Genomic DNA, 15349 nt, shown 5'->3' with positions numbered 1-15349 from the left:
TCTTTCCAGATTTCATCTGAGGATATTTCCTTTTTCACCATAGCCCTCTATGGGCTTCCAAATATCACTTTGCCAATTCCACAAGAACTGTCTTAGCGAAAGGCTTCTTGAGGGGAAAGCTGTAACTCTGTGAGCTCCTTTCACAGTACACAAAGAAGTTTCTCAGAAAGCTTCTTTCTCTTAGTTTTCGGAGGATATTTCCTTTGGCCCTATAGTCTTCAAAGGGATCCGAAATATCTGTTCTCAGATTCCACAGAAATAAGGCTAGCAAAGAGATCCACGAAATATAGATGTAACTCTGTGAGATGAATTAACAGAACACTAAGCAGTTTCTCAGAAAGCTTCTTTCCAGATTTCATCGGAGGATATTTCCTTTTTCACCATAGCCCTCTATGGGCTTCCAAATATCACTTTGCCAATTCCACAAGAACTGTCTTAGCGAAAGGCTTCTTGAGGGGAAAGCTGTAACTCTGTGAGATGATTTTACAGAACACAAAGAAGTTTCTCAGAAAGCTTCTTTCTCTTAGTTATCAGAGGATATTTCCTTTGGCCCTATAGTCTTCAAAGGGATCCGAAATATCTGTTCTCAGATTCCACAGAAATAAGGCTAGCCAAGTGATCCACGAAATACACATATAACTCTGTGAGATGAATTAACAGAACACTAAGCAGTTTCTCAGAAAGCTTCTTTCCAGATTTCATCTGAGGATATTTCCTTTTTCACCATAGCCCTCTATAGGCTTCCAAATATCACTTTGCCAATTCCTCAAGAAATGTCTTAGGGAAAGGCTTCTTGAGGGAAAACTGTAACTCTGTGAGATGATTTCACAGAACACAAAGAAGTTTCTCAGAAAGCTTCTTTCTCTTAGTTATCGGAGGATATTTCCTTTGACCCTATAGTCTTCAAAGGGATCCGAAATATCTGTTCTCAGATTCCACAGAAATAAGGCTAGCCAAGTAATCCACGAAATACAGATGTAACTCTGTGAGATGAATTAATAGAACACTAAGCAGTTTCTCAGAAAGCTTCTTTCCAGATTTCATCTGAGGATATTTCCTTTTTCAACATAGACCTCTAAGGGCTTCCAAATATCACTTTGCCAATTCCACAAGAACTGTCTTAGCGAAAGGCTTTTTGAGGGAAAAGCTGTAACTCTATGAGATGATTACATAGAACACAAAGAAATTTCTCACAAAGCTTCTTTCTCTTAGTTATCGGAGGATATTTCCTTTGGCTCCATAGTCTTCAAAGGGATCCGAAATATCTGTTGTCAGATTCCACAGAAATAAGGCTAGCAAAGAGATCCAAGAAATACTGATGTAACTCTGTGAGGTGAATTAACAGAACACTAAGCAGTTTCTCAGAAAGCTTCTTTCCAGATTTCATCTGAGGATATTTCCTTTTTCACCATAGCCCTCTATGGGTTTCCAAATATCACTTTGCCAATTCCACAAGAACTGTCTTAGCGAAAGGCTTCTTGAGGGGAAAGCTGTAACTCTGTGAGCTCATTTCACAGAACACAAAGAAGTTTCTCAGAAAGCTTCTTTCTCTTAGTTTTCGGAGGATATTTCCTTTGGCCCTATAGTCTTCAAAGGGATCCGAAATATCTGTTCTCAGATTCCACAGAAATAAGGCTAGCAAAGAGATCCACGAAATACAGATGTAACTCTGTGAGATGAATTAACAGAACACTAAGCCCTTTCTCAGAAAGCTTCTTTCCGGATTTCATCGGAGGATATTTCCTTTTTCACCATAGCCCTCTAGGGGCTTCCAAATATCACTTTGCCAATTCCACAAGAACTGTCTTAGCGAAAGGCTTCTTGAGGGGAAAGCTGTAACTCTGTGAGATGATTTCACAGAACACAAAGAAGTTTCTCAGAAAGCTTCTTTCTCTTAGTTATCGGAGGATATTTCCTTTGGCCCTATAGTCTTCAAAGGGATCCGAAATATCTGTTTTCAGATTCCACAGAAATAAGGCTAGCAAAGAGATCCACGAAATACAGATGTAACTCTGTGAGATGAATTAACAGAACACTAAGCAGTTTCTCAGAAAGCTTCTTTCCAGATTTCATCGGAGGATGTTTCCTTTTTGACCGTAGCCCTCTATGGGCTTCCAAATATCACTTTGCCAATTCCACAAGAACTGTCTTAGCGAAAGGCTTCTTGAGGGGAAAGCTGTAACTCTGTGAGATGATTTCACAGAACACAAAGAAGTTTCTCAGAAAGCTTCTTTCTCTTAGTTATCGGAGGATATTTCCTTTGGCCCTATAGTCTCCAAAGGGATCCGAAATATCTGTTCTCAGATTCCACAGAAATAAGGCTAGCAAAGAGATCCACGAAATACAGATGTAACTATGTGAGATGAATTAACAGAACACTAAGCAGTTTCTCAGAAATTTTCTTTCCAGATTTCATCTGAGGATATATCCTTTTTCACCATAGCCCTCCATGGGCTTCCAAATATGACTTGGCCAATTCCACAAGAACTGTCTTAGCGAAAGGCTTCTTGAGGGGAAAGCTGTAACTCTGTGAGATGATTTCACAGAACACAAAGAAGTTTCTCAGAAAGCTTCTTTCTCTTAGTTATCGGAGGAGATTTCCTTTGGCCCTATAGTCTTCAAAGGGATCCGAAATATCTGTTTTCAGATACCACAGAAATAAGTCTAGCAAAGAGATCAACGAAATACAGATGTAACTCCGTGAGTGGAAGTCACACATCACAGAGCAGTTTCTCAGAAAGCTTCTTTCCAGATTTCATCTGAGGATATTTCCTTTTTCACCATAGCCCTCTATGGGTTTCCAAATATCACTTTGCCAATTCCACAAGAACTGTCTTAGCGAAAGGCTTCCTGAGGGGAAAGCTGTAACTCTGTGAGATGATTTCACAGAACGCAAAGAAGTTTCTCAGAAAGCTTCTTTCTCTTTGTTATCGGAGGATATTTCCTTTGGCCCTATAGTCTTCAAAGGGATCCGAAATATCTGTTCTCAGATTCCACAGAAATAAGGCTAGCAAAGAGATCCACGAAATACAGATGTAACTCTGTGAGATGAATTAACAGAACACTAAGCAGTTTCTCAGAAAGCTTCTTTCCAGATTTCATCTGAGGATATTTCCTTTTTCACCATAGCCCTCTATGGGCTTCCAAATATCACTTGGACAATTCCACAAGAACTGTCTTAGCGAAAGGCTTCTTGAGGGAAAAGCTGTAACTCTGTGAGATGATTTCACAGAACACAAAGAAGTTTCTCAGAAAGCTTCTTTCTCTTTGTTATCGGAGGATATTTCCTTTGGCCCTATAGTCCTCAAAGGGATCCCAAATATCTGTTCTCAGATTCCACAGAAATAACACTAGCAAAGAGATCCACGAAATACAGATGTAACTCTGTGAGATGAATTAACAGAACACTAAGCAGTTTCTCAGAAAGCTTCTTTCCAGATTTCATCTGAGGATATTTCCTTTTTCACCATAGCCCTCCATGGGCTTCCAAATATCACTTTGCCAATTCCACAAGAACTGTCTTAGCGAAAGGCTTCTTGAGGGGAAAGCTGTAACTCTGTGAGCTCCTTTCACAGAACACAAAGAAGTTTCTCAGAAAGCTTCTTTCTCTTAGTTTTCGGAGGATATTTCCTTTGGCCCTATAGTCTTCAAAGGGATCCGAAATATCTGTTCTCAGATTCCACAGAAATAAGGCTAGCAAAGAGATCCACGAAATACAGATGTAACTCTGTGAGATGAATTAATAGAACACTAAGCAGTTTCTCAGAAAGCTTCTTTCCAGATTTCATCTGAGGGTATTTCCTTTTTCAACATAGACCTCTAAGGGCTTCCAAATATCACTTTGCCAATTCCACAAGAACTGTCTTAGCGAAAGGCTTTTTGAGGGAAAAGCTGTAACTCTATGAGATGATTACATAGAACACAAAGAAATTTCTCACAAAGCTTCTTTCTCTTAGTTATCGGAGGATATTTCCTTTGGCTCCATAGTCTTCAAAGGGATCCGAAATATCTGTTGTCAGATTCCACAGAAATAAGGCTAGCAAAGAGATCCAAGAAATACTGATGTAACTCTGTGAGATGAATTAACAGAACACTAAGCAGTTTTTCAGAAAGCTTCTTTCCAGATTTCATCTGAGGATATTTCCTTTTTCACCATAGCCCTCTATGGGCTTCCAAATATCACTTTGCCAATTCCACAAGAACTGTCTTAGCGAAAGGCTTCTTGAGGGGAAAGCTGTAACTCTGTGAGATGATTTCACAGAACACAAAGAGGTTTCTCAGAAAGCTTCTTTCTCTTAGTTATCGGAGGATATTTCCTTTGGCCCTATAGTCTTCAAAGGGATCCGAAATATCTGTTCTCAGATTCCACAGAAATAAGTCTAGCAAAGAGATCAACGAAATACAGATGTAACTCCGTGAGTGGAAGTCACACATCACAGAGCAGTTTCTCAGAAAGCTTCTTTCCAGATTTCATCTGAGGATATTTCCTTTTTCACCATAGCCCTCTATGGGTTTCCAAATATCACTTTGCCAATTCCACAAGAACTGTCTTAGCGAAAGGCTTCTTGAGGGGAAAGCTGTAACTCTGTGAGATGATTTCACAGAACACAAAGAAGTTTCTCAGAAAGCTTCTTTCTCTTAATTATCGGAGGATATTTCCTTTGGCCCTATAGTCTTCAAAGGGATCCGAAATATCTGTTCTCAGATTCCACAGAAAGAAGTCTAGCAAAGAGATCCACGAAATACAGATGTAACTCTGTGAGATGAATTAACAGAACACTAAGCAGTTTCTCAGAAAGCTTCTTTCCAGATTTCATCGGAGGATATTTCCTTTTTCAACATAGACCTCTAAGGGCTTCCAAATATCACTTTGCCAATTCCACAAGAACTGTCTTAGCGAAAGGCTTCTTGAGGGGAAAGCTGTAACTCTGTGAGATGATTTCACAGAACACAAAGAAGTTTCTCAGAAAGCTTCTTTCTCTTTGTTATCGGAGGATATTTCCTTTGGCCCTATAGTCTTCAAAGGGATCCGAAATATCTGTTCTCAGATTCCACAGAAATAAGACTAGCAAAGAGATCCACGAAATATAGAAGTAACTCTGTGAGATGAATTAACAGAACACTAAGCAGTTTCTCAGAAAGCTTCTTTCCAGATTTCATCTGAGGATATTTCCTTTTTCACCATAGCCCTCTATGGGCTTCCAAATATCACTTTGCCAATTCCACAAGAACTGTCTTAGCCAAAGGCTTCTTGAGGGGAAAGCTGTAACTCTGTGAGATGATTTCACAGAACACAAAGAAGTTTCTCAGAAAGCTTCTTTCTCTTTGTTATCGGAGGATATTTCCTTTGGCCCTATAGTCTTCAAAGGGATCCGAAATATCTGTTCTCAGATTCCACAGAAATAAGGCTAGCAAAGAGATCCACGAAATACAGATGTAACTCTGTGAGATGAATTAATAGAACACTAAGCAGTTTCTCAGAAAGCTTCTTTCCAGATTTCATCTGAGGATATTTCCTTTTTCAACATAGACCTCTATGGGCTTCCAAATATCACTTTGCCAATTCCACAAGAACTGTCTTAGCCAAAGGCTTTTTGAGGGAAAAGCTGTAACTCTATGAGATGATTTCACAGAACACAAAGAAGTTTCTCACAAAGCTTCTTTCTCTTTGTTATCGGAGGATATTTCCTTTGGCTCCATAGTCTTCAAAGGGATCCGAAATATCTGTTGTCAGATTCCACAGAAATAAGGCTAGCAAAGAGATCCAAGAAATACTGATGTAACTCTGTGAGATGAATTAACAGAACACTAAGCAGTTTTTCAGAAAGCTTCTTTCCAGATTTCATCTGAGGATATTTCCTTTTTCACCATAGCCCTCTATGGGCTTCCAAATATCACTTTGCCAATTCCACAAGAACTGTCTTAGCGAAAGGCTTCTTGAGGGGAAAGCTGTAACTCTGTGAGATGATTTCACAGAACACAAAGAGGTTTCTCAGAAAGCTTCTTTCTCTTAGTTATCGGAGGATATTTCCTTTGGCCCTATAGTCTTCAAAGGGATCCGAAATATCTGTTCTCAGATTCCACAGAAATAAGTCTAGCAAAGAGATCAACGAAATACAGATGTAACTCCGTGAGTGGAAGTCACACATCACAGAGCAGTTTCTCAGAAAGCTTCTTTCCAGATTTCATCTGAGGATATTTCCTTTTTCACCATAGCCCTCTATGGGTTTCCAAATATCACTTTGCCAATTCCACAAGAACTGTCTTAGCGAAAGGCTTCTTGAGGGGAAAGCTGTAACTCTGTGAGATGATTTCACAGAACACAAAGAAGTTTCTCAGAAAGCTTCTTTCTCTTAATTATCGGAGGATATTTCCTTTGGCCCTATAGTCTTCAAAGGGATCCGAAATATCTGTTCTCAGATTCCACAGAAAGAAGTCTAGCAAAGAGATCCACGAAATACAGATGTAACTCTGTGAGATGAATTAACAGAACACTAAGCAGTTTCTCAGAAAGCTTCTTTCCAGATTTCATCGGAGGATATTTCCTTTTTCAACATAGACCTCTAAGGGCTTCCAAATATCACTTTGCCAATTCCACAAGAACTGTCTTAGCGAAAGGCTTCTTGAGGGGAAAGCTGTAACTCTGTGAGATGATTTCACAGAACACAAAGAAGTTTCTCAGAAAGCTTCTTTCTCTTTGTTATCGGAGGATATTTCCTTTGGCCCTATAGTCTTCAAAGGGATCCGAAATATCTGTTCTCAGATTCCACAGAAATAAGACTAGCAAAGAGATCCACGAAATATAGAAGTAACTCTGTGAGATGAATTAACAGTACACTAAGCAGTTTCTCAGAAAGCTTCTTTCCAGATTTCATCTGAGGATATTTCCTTTTTCACCATAGCCCTCTATGGGCTTCCAAATATCACTTTGCCAATTGCACAAGAACTGTCTTAGCGAAAGGCTTCTTGAGTGGAAAGCTGTAACTCTGAGAGATGATTTCACAGAACACAAAGAAGTTTCTCAGAAAGCTTCTTTCTCTTAGTTATCGGAGGATATTTCCATTGGCCCTATAGTCTTCAAAGGGATCCTAAATATCTGTTCTCAGATTCCACAGAAATAACGCTAGCAAAGAGATCCACGAAACACAGATGTAACTCTGTGAGATGAATTAACAGAACACTAAGCAGTTTCTCAGAAAGCTTCTTTCCAGATTTCATCTGAGGATATTTCCTTTTTCACCATAGCCCTCTATGGGCTTCCAAATATCACTTTGCCAATTCCACAAGAACTGTCTTAGCCAAAGGCTTCTTGAGGGGAAAGCTGTAACTCTGTGAGATGATTTCACAGAACACAAAGAAGTTTCTCAGAAAGCTTCTTTCTCTTTGTTATCGGAGGATATTTCCTTTGGCCCTATAGTCTTCAAAGGGATCCGAAATATCTGTTCTCAGATTCCACAGAAATAAGTCTAGCAAAGAGATCAACGAAATACAGATGTAACTCTGTGAGTGGAAGTCACACATCACAGAGCAGTTTCTCAGAAAGCTTCTTTCCAGATTTCATCTGAGGATATTTCCTTTTTCACCATAGCCCTCTATGGGTTTCCAAATATCACTTTGCCAATTCCACAAGAACTGTCTTAGCGAAAGGCTTCTTGAGGGGAAAGCTGTAACTCTGTAAGATGATTTCACAGAACACAAAGAAGTTTCTCAGAAAGCTTCTTTCTCTTTGTTATCGGAGGATATTTCCTTTGGCCCTATAGTCTTCGAAGGGATCCGAAATATCTGTTCTCAGATTCCACAGAAATAAGGCTAGCAAAGAGATCCACGAAATACAGATGTAACTCTGTGAGATGAATTAACAGAACACTGAGCAGTTTCTCAGAAAGCTTCTTTCCAGATTTCATCTGCGGATATTTCCTTTTTCACCATAGCCCTCTATGGGCTTCCAAATATCACTTTGCCAATTGCACAAGAACTGTCTTAGCGAAAGGCTTCTTGAGGGGAAAGCTGTAACTCTGAGAGATGATTTCACAGAACACAAAGAAGTTTCTCAGGAAGCTTCTTTCTCTTAGTTATCGGAGGATATTTCTATTGGCCCTATAGTCTTCAAAGGGATCCTAAATATCTGTTCTCAGATTCCACAGAAATAACGCTAGCAAAGAGATCCACGAAACACAGATGTAACTCTGTGAGATGAATTAACAGAACACTAAGCAGTTTCTCAGAAAGCTTCTTTCCAGATTTCATCTGAGGATATTTCCTTTTTCACCATAGCCTTCTATGGGCTTCCAAATATCACTTTGCCAATTCCACAAGAACTGTCTTAGCCAAAGGCTTCTTGAGGGGAAAGCTGTAACTCTGTGAGATGATTTCACAGAACACAAAGAAGTTTCTCAGAAAGCTCCTTTCTCTTTGTTATCGGAGGATATTTCCTTTGGCCCTATAGTCTTCAAAGGGATCCGAAATATCTGTTCTCAGATTCCACAGAAATAAGGCTAGCACAGAGATTCACGAAATATAGATGTAACTCTTTGAGATGAATTAACAGAACACTGAGCAGTTTCTCAGAAAGCTTCTTTCCAGATTTCATCTGAGGATATTTCCTTTTTCACCATAGCCCTGTATGGGCTTCCAAATATCACTTTGCCAATTCCACAAGAACTGTCTTAGCGAAAGGCTTCTTGAGGGGAAAGCTGTAACTCTGTGAGATGATTTCACAGAACACAAAGAGGTTTCTCAGAAAGCTTCTTTCTCTTAGTTATCGGAGGATATTTCCTTTGGCCCTATAGTCTTCAAAGGGATCCGAAATATCTGTTCTCAGATTCCACAGAAATAAGTCTAGCAAAGAGATCAACGAAATACAGATGTAACTCTGTGAGTGGAAGTCACACATCACAGAGCAGTTTCTCAGAAAGCTTCTTTCCAGATTTCATCTGAGGATATTTCCTTTTTCACCATAGCCCTCCATGGGTTTCCAAATATCACTTTGCCAAATCCACAAGAACTGTCTTAGCGAAAGGCTTCTTGAGGGGAAAGCTGTAACTCTGTGAGATGATTACATAGAACACAAAGAAATTTCTCACAAAGCTTCTTTCTCTTTGTTATCGGAGGATATTTCCTTTGGCCCTATAGTCTTCAAAGGGATCCGAAATATCTCTTCTCAGATTCCACAGAAATAAGGCTAGCAAAGAGATCCACGAAATACAGATGTAACTCTGTGACATGAATTAACAGAACACTAAGCAGTTTCTCAGAAAGCTTCTTTCCAGATTTCATCTGAGGATATTTCCTTTTTCACCATAGCCCTCTATGGGCTTCCAAATATCACTTTGCCAATTCCACAAGAACTGTCTTAGCGAAAGGCTTCTTGAGGGGAAAGCTGTAACTCTGTGAGATGATTACATAGAACACAAAGAAATTTCTCACAAAGCTTCTTTCTCTTTGTTATCGGAGGATATTTCCTTTGGCCCTATAGTCTTCAAATGGATCCGAAATATCTCTTCTCAGATTCCACAGAAATAAGGCTAGCAAAGAGATCCACGAAATACAGAAGCAACTCTGTGAGATGAATTAACAGAACACTAAGCAGTTTCTCAGAAAGCTTCTTTCCAGATTTCATCTGAGGATATTTCCTTTTTCACCATAGCCCTCTATGGGCTTCCAAATATCACTTTGCCAATTCCACAAGAACTGTCATAACGAAAGGGTTCTTGATGGGAAAGCTGTAACTCTGTGAGATGATTTCACAGAACACAAAGAAGTTTCTCAGAAAGCTTCTTTCTCTGAATTATCGGAGGATATTTCCTTTGGCCCTATAGTCTTCAAAGGGATCCGAAATATCTGTTCTCAGATTCCACAGAAATAAGGCTAGCAAAGAGATAAACGAAATATAGATGTAACTCTGTGAGATGAATTAACAGAACACTAAGCAGTTTCTCAGAAAGCTTCTTTCCAGATTTCATTGGAGGATATTTCCTTTTTCACCATAGCCCTCTATGGGCTTCCAAATATCACTTTGCCAATTCCACAAGAACTGTCTTAGCCAAAGGCTTCTTGAGGGGAAAGCTGTAACTCTGTGAGATGATTTCACAGAACACAAAGAAGTTTCTCAGAAAGCTCCTTTCTCTTTGTTATCGGAGGATATTTCCTTTGGCCCTATAGTCTTCAAAGGGATCCGAAATATCTGTTCTCAGATTCCACAGAAATAAGGCTAGCACAGAGATTCACGAAATATAGATGTAACTCTTTGAGATGAATTAACAGAACACTGAGCAGTTTCTCAGAAAGCTTCTTTCCAGATTTCATCTGAGGATATTTCCTTTTTCACCATAGCCCTGTATGGGCTTCCAAATATCACTTTGCCAATTCCACAAGAACTGTCTTAGCGAAAGGCTTCTTGAGGGGAAAGCTGTAACTCTGTGAGATGATTTCACAGAACACAAAGAGGTTTCTCAGAAAGCTTCTTTCTCTTAGTTATCGGAGGATATTTCCTTTGGCCCTATAGTCTTCAAAGGGATCCGAAATATCTGTTCTCAGATTCCACAGAAATAAGTCTAGCAAAGAGATCAACGAAATACAGATGTAACTCTGTGAGTGGAAGTCACACATCACAGAGCAGTTTCTCAGAAAGCTTCTTTCCAGATTTCATCTGAGGATATTTCCTTTTTCACCATAGCCCTCTATGGGTTTCCAAATATCACTTTGCCAAATCCACAAGAACTGTCTTAGCGAAAGGCTTCTTGAGGGGAAAGCTGTAACTCTGTGAGATGATTACATAGAACACAAAGAAATTTCTCACAAAGCTTCTTTCTCTTTGTTATCGGAGGATATTTCCTTTGGCCCTATAGTCTTCAAAGGGATCCGAAATATCTCTTCTCAGATTCCACAGAAATAAGGCTAGCAAAGAGATCCACGAAATACAGATGTAACTCTGTGACATGAATTAACAGAACACTAAGCAGTTTCTCAGAAAGCTTCTTTCCAGATTTCATCTGAGGATATTTCCTTTTTCACCATAGCCCTCTATGGGCTTCCAAATATCACTTTGCCAATTCCACAAGAACTGTCTTAGCGAAAGGCTTCTTGAGGGGAAAGCTGTAACTCTGTGAGATGATTACATAGAACACAAAGAAATTTCTCACAAAGCTTCTTTCTCTTTGTTATCGGAGGATATTTCCTTTGGCCCTATAGTCTTCAAATGGATCCGAAATATCTCTTCTCAGATTCCACAGAAATAAGGCTAGCAAAGAGATCCACGAAATACAGAAGCAACTCTGTGAGATGAATTAACAGAACACTAAGCAGTTTCTCAGAAAGCTTCTTTCCAGATTTCATCTGAGGATATTTCCTTTTTCACCATAGCCCTCTATGGGCTTCCAAATATCACTTTGCCAATTCCACAAGAACTGTCATAACGAAAGGGTTCTTGAGGGGAAAGCTGTAACTCTGTGAGATGATTTCACAGAACACAAAGAAGTTTCTCAGAAAGCTTCTTTCTCTGAATTATCGGAGGATATTTCCTTTGGCCCTATAGTCTTCAAAGGGATCCGAAATATCTGTTCTCAGATTCCACAGAAATAAGGCTAGCAAAGAGATAAACGAAATATAGATGTAACTCTGTGAGATGAATTAACAGAACACTAAGCAGTTTCTCAGAAAGCTTCTTTCCAGATTTCATCTGAGGATATTTCCTTTTTCACCATAGCCCTCTATGGGCTTCCAAATATCACTTTGCCAATTCCACAAGAACTGTCTTAGCGAAAGGCTTCTTGAGGGGAAAGCTGTAACTCTGTGAGATGATTTAACAGAACACAAAGAAGTTTCTCAGAAAGCTTCTTTCTCTTAGTTATCGGAGGATATTTCCTTTGGCCCTATAGTCTTCAAAGGGATCCGAAATATCTGTTCTCAGATTCCACAGAAATAAGGCTAGCAAAGAGATCCACGAAATATAGAAGTAACTCTGTGAGATGAATTAACAGAACACTAAGCAATTTCTCAGAAAGCTTCTTTCCAGATTTCATCTGAGGATATTTCCTTTTTCACCATAGCCCTGTATGGGCTTCCAAATATCACTTTGCCAATTCCACAAGAACTGTCTTAGCGAAAGGCTTCTTGAGGGGAAAGCTGTAACTCTGTGAGATGATTTCACAGAACACAAAGAGGTTTCTCAGAAAGCTTCTTTCTCTTAGTTATCGGAGGATATTTCCTTTGGCCCTATAGTCTTCAAAGGGATCCGAAATATCTGTTCTCAGATTCCACAGAAATAAGTCTAGCAAAGAGATCAACGAAATACAGATGTAACTCTGTGAGTGGAAGTCACACATCACAGAGCAGTTTCTCAGAAAGCTTCTTTCCAGATTTCATCTGAGGATATTTCCTTTTTCACCATAGCCCTCTATGGGTTTCCAAATATCACTTTGCCAAATCCACAAGAACTGTCTTAGCGAAAGGCTTCTTGAGGGGAAAGCTGTAACTCTGTGAGATGATTACATAGAACACAAAGAAATTTCTCACAAAGCTTCTTTCTCTTTGTTATCGGAGGATATTTCCTTTGGCCCTATAGTCTTCAAAGGGATCCGAAATATCTCTTCTCAGATTCCACAGAAATAAGGCTAGCAAAGAGATCCACGAAATACAGATGTAACTCTGTGACATGAATTAACAGAACACTAAGCAGTTTCTCAGAAAGCTTCTTTCCAGATTTCATCTGAGGATATTTCCTTTTTCACCATAGCCCTCTATGGGCTTCCAAATATCACTTTGCCAATTCCACAAGAACTGTCTTAGCGAAAGGCTTCTTGAGGGGAAAGCTGTAACTCTGTGAGATGATTACATAGAACACAAAGAAATTTCTCACAAAGCTTCTTTCTCTTTGTTATCGGAGGATATTTCCTTTGGCCCTATAGTCTTCAAATGGATCCGAAATATCTCTTCTCAGATTCCACAGAAATAAGGCTAGCAAAGAGATCCATGAAATACAGAAGCAACTCTGTGAGATGAATTAACAGAACACTAAGCAGTTTCTCAGAAAGCTTCTTTCCAGATTTCATCTGAGGATATTTCCTTTTTCACCATAGCCCTCTATGGGCTTCCAAATATCACTTTGCCAATTCCACAAGAACTGTCATAACGAAAGGGTTCTTGAGGGGAAAGCTGTAACTCTGTGAGATGATTTCACAGAACACAAAGAAGTTTCTCAGAAAGCTTCTTTCTCTGAATTATCGGAGGATATTTCCTTTGGCCCTATAGTCTTCAAAGGGATCCGAAATATCTGTTCTCAGATTCCACAGAAATAAGGCTAGCAAAGAGATAAACGAAATATAGATGTAACTCTGTGAGATGAATTAACAGAACACTAAGCAGTTTCTCAGAAAGCTTCTTTCCAGATTTCATCTGAGGATATTTCCTTTTTCACCATAGCCCTCTATGGGCTTCCAAATATCACTTTGCCAATTCCACAAGAACTGTCTTAGCGAAAGGCTTCTTGAGGGGAAAGCTGTAACTCTGTGAGATGATTTAACAGAACACAAAGAAGTTTCTCAGAAAGCTTCTTTCTCTTAGTTATCGGAGGATATTTCCTTTGGCCCTATAGTCTTCAAAGGGATCCGAAATATCTGTTCTCAGATTCCACAGAAATAAGGCTAGCAAAGAGATCCACGAAATATAGAAGTAACTCTGTGAGATGAATTAACAGAACACTAAGCAATTTCTCAGAAAGCTTCTTTCCAGATTTCATCTGAGGATATTTCCTTTTTCACCATAGCCCTGTATGGGCTTCCAAATATCACTTTGCCAATTCCACAAGAACTGTCTTAGCGAAAGGCTTCTTGAGGGGAAAGCTGTAACTCTGTGAGATGATTTCACAGAACACAAAGAGGTTTCTCAGAAAGCTTCTTTCTCTTAGTTATCGGAGGATATTTCCTTTGGCCCTATAGTCTTCAAAGGGATCCGAAATATCTGTTCTCAGATTCCACAGAAATAAGTCTAGCAAAGAGATCAACGAAATACAGATGTAACTCCGTGAGTGGAAGTCACACATCACAGAGCAGTTTCTCAGAAAGCTTCTTTCCAGATTTCATCTGAGGATATTTCCTTTTTCACCATAGCCCTCTATGGGTTTCCAAATATCACTTTGCCAATTCCACAAGAACTGTCTTAGCGAAAGGCTTCTTGAGGGGAAAGCTGTAACTCTGTGAGATGATTACATAGAACACAAAGAAATTTCTCACAAAGCTTCTTTCTCTTTGTTATCGGAGGATATTTCCTTTGGCCCTATAGTCTTCAAATGGATCCGAAATATCTCTTCTCAGATTCCACAGAAATAAGGCTAGCAAAGAGATCCACGAAATACAGATGCAACTCTGTGAGATGAATTAACAGAACACTAAGCAGTTTCTCAGAAAGCTTCTTTCCAGATTTTATCTGAGGATATTCCCTTTTTCACCATAGCCCTCTATGGGCTTCCAAATATCACTTTGCCAATTCCACAAGAACTGTCATAGCGAAAGGCTTCTTGAGGGGAAAGCTGTAACTCTGTGAGATGATTTCACAGAACACAAAGAAGTTTCTCAGAAAGCTTCTTTCTCTGAATTATCGGAGGATATTTCCTTTGGCCCTATAGTCTCCAAAGGGATCCGAAATATCTGTTCTCAGATTCCACAGAAATAAGGCTAGCAAAGAGATAAACGAAATATAGATGTAACTCTGTGAGATGAATTAACAGAACACTAAGCAGTTTCTCAGAAAGCTTCTTTCCAGATTTCATCGGAGGATATTTCCTTTTTCACCATAGCCCTCTATGGGCTTCCAAATATCACTTTGCCAATTCCACAAGAACTGTCTTAGCGAAAGGCTTCTTGAGGGGAAAGCTGTAACTCTGTGAGATGATTTCACAGAACACAAAGAAGTTTCTCAGAAAGCTTCTTTCTCTTTGTTATCGGAGGATATTTCCTTTGGCCCTATAGTCTTCAAAGGGATCCGAAATATCTGTTCTCAGATTCCACAGAAATAAGGCTAGCAAAGAGATCCACGAAATATAGAAGTAACTCTGTGAGATGAATTAACAGAACACTAAGCAGTTTCTCAGAAAGCTTCTTTCCAGATTTCATCTGAGGATATTTCCTTTTTCACCATAGCCCTGTATGGGCTTCCAAATATCACTTTGCCAATTCCACAAGAACTGTCTTAGCGAAAGTCTTCTTGAGGGGAAAGCTGTAACTCTGTGAGATGATTTCTCAGAACACAAAGAGGTTTCTCAGAAAGCTTCTTTCTCTTAGTTATCGGAGGATATTTCCTTTGGCCCTATAGTCTTCAAAGGGATCCGAAATATCTGTTCTCAGATTCCACAGAA

This window comes from Macaca mulatta, chromosome 6 (assembly GCF_049350105.2).
Source record: "Macaca mulatta isolate MMU2019108-1 chromosome 6, T2T-MMU8v2.0, whole genome shotgun sequence".
Taxonomy (NCBI): Eukaryota; Metazoa; Chordata; class Mammalia; order Primates; family Cercopithecidae; genus Macaca; species Macaca mulatta.
This window is presented reverse-complemented; position numbering follows the sequence as displayed.